Genomic DNA, 2335 nt, shown 5'->3' on the forward strand with positions numbered 1-2335 from the left:
GAAGGGAAAAATTGTATTTTAATAAACCTTAAGGGGTGCATTTGTAATTTACCTAATATAATTTTAATACCCAACCTTGATTTCATTAGGTAAGGTTACAGAAAATTTAAAATTGGTGATTAAAGCTCATACTCTTATAACATGACATGCACTTTAACCATAAAATTTCCATTTTTGTCAAGAGATGTCTAAACTCATCATATGCTTCGAGTTTCACATTTCCAAGTTTCTTACACTACTTCAAAATCACAAAACAATTAAAATCAAGCCAAAGCTTAAACCTAAGCCACAAGATTCATATTGTTTTCGAAGACTCAAAACTTTCACTCTTTCTTTTAAAATTCAGATTCTTAGCAAGAAGAGCTCTAACCTAAGCATGACATTTAAATCAAATCAATCATTAGAGAGGTAAAATACTAACTTCTAAACCTCAAGTAAGACATTCTCAAGGCATGCAAGTATGCAGACAAGTTTCGAATCATACACTTGATGCTCAAATACCAATTTTTTAAAACCTTCAAATGTTATCAAATCATGTAAAGCATATAAAATTTATCAAGTATAAATTACAGCTTAATCAAATTTACCTAGAATATGACTCCAAAGGTCCCATTCTAATGAACATATAAAATAAACTCCAAACTTGCTTAGAGTTCATCATCATGATAATAAAATTTCCCTTTTTCATAGTGATTCAAGAAATTCCCCTAACGTGGCACCTACTCTATGAAGTACGGATACTTCGAAATGGCCCCCGTACGCGTGTCGGATACGTATCAGATACGGATACGAATCCGATATGGCAGGATACGTATCAGATACGGCAAAGAAGCATCCCAATTTCTTTAAAAAAAAATTGAATTTCGGATACGTTTGGGATACGCGAGGATACGCTTGGGATACTTTCAGGATACAGTGGGGCGAACAAATAATTTAAAAACCTTATAATGAGGTACAAATGTAAAATAACAAAAGTAATCTAAAATAAAACAAAGAAAATCAACCAAGCCCTAGCTCAAGGCTCGCGAACAGCAGCAAGGAGAAGGAGGAGGAGTCGATCAAGGTTTGTCCTCTCCCTCTCCTTCTCATTTGATCTTACTCTCTCTCTCCCTATCCCTCTCCCTCTCCCTCTCCCTCCCTCTCGCTTTCTCTCTCTCGATCTCTCTGTCCCTCTCACTCAATCTCACTCACTCTCTCTGTCTCTGACCCCTTTGAATTTCTTTTCTTTTTTTTTTCTTTTTTTTGCAACTAAGCTGAAAGGCAATCCTAATCCGAGATATATTTACTCTATTCCAGTCCTGTTGAACTACCCAAAATTTACTCTTAATTTTTTTTTTCTGTACCTGCGTTGCATCTTCTGCTCAATGTTAATTTATGTTTTCCCTTCAATAACTTGTTACAGATTAAACCTGAAACCTGTTTATCCAAATAAATATTTGTTCAAAATTTTATTTCCACAATCACCATTCAACAATAATATGAAAACATAACCAATAATAATAATAATAACACAACTTCAGTACATAATTAAGCAATAGTAAATATTGCTAAATTGATCATATGAATGGATATTGCAAAGATTTAAAAAACGCGAAGACTGTAAAAATGTCTCTACAGTGCCCTCAAACAATCAGAGACCGTCCTCCACAAGACGAATTGAACTCAGTGAGGGAGACAAAAGCAGAGAGAGAGAGAGAGCAAAAAGAAACTTACCGAATCGGCCAGCGGTGAGGCGATCTAAGAAGGAGACGATCGACGGTGACCGGTAGGGCTAGAGGTGGCGACGAAGATCGGCGACGGCAGCGATTGGCAACGCTAGTAGCGGCGGAGGCGATCGGCAAGGTGAGGAGCAGCAAGAGGCAGGCAGAGAGTTGAATGAGATGTTTTGGGGAAATGAATTAGGTTTGATTGGGAATTGATTGTGTTGTGTGTGTGAGAATGTACTACAATTAGTTTGGTCTAGAATATTCTATTTACAATTACATTCAATTAGAATATATATAATCACACTTCTTTTAAATTGTGTGATTAAAAAAATATTATTCCACTTATTAAATTAAGTATAATTTTGGTCTAGAATATTCTATTTACAATTACATTCAATTAGAATATATATAATCACACTTCTTTTAAATTGTGTGATTAAAAAAATATTATCCCACTTATTAAATTAAGTATAATTAAAAAATTATTTTAATTTTTTTAATTACATTTTTTATTATTTTTATGTGATCTTTAATCACATGTTAATTAAAAAGTGTGATTAAAAACTATATATATAATCATATTTAATTGAAAAGTAACATAAAAAATAAATATTATCACACTTAATCAA

General features: G+C 33.3%; 1 long non-coding RNA gene across 1 annotated transcript; it reads right to left on the reverse strand.

Annotated features, from left to right (window-relative positions):
- Nucleotides 1-913: 913 nt before the first annotated feature.
- On the reverse strand, nt 914-1946 carry LOC145807951 (uncharacterized). The gene is made up of 2 exons (XR_014351385.1): nt 1714-1946; nt 914-1416 (listed from the first exon to the last, which is right to left on the reverse strand). It is a non-coding gene; the product is annotated as an uncharacterized LOC145807951 (long non-coding RNA).
- Between the last annotated feature and the right edge of the window lie 389 nt (nt 1947-2335).

This window comes from Camellia sinensis, chromosome 14 (assembly GCF_055761805.1).
Source record: "Camellia sinensis isolate YWXY chromosome 14, ASM5576180v1, whole genome shotgun sequence".
NCBI classification, from domain to species: Eukaryota; Viridiplantae; Streptophyta; class Magnoliopsida; order Ericales; family Theaceae; genus Camellia; species Camellia sinensis.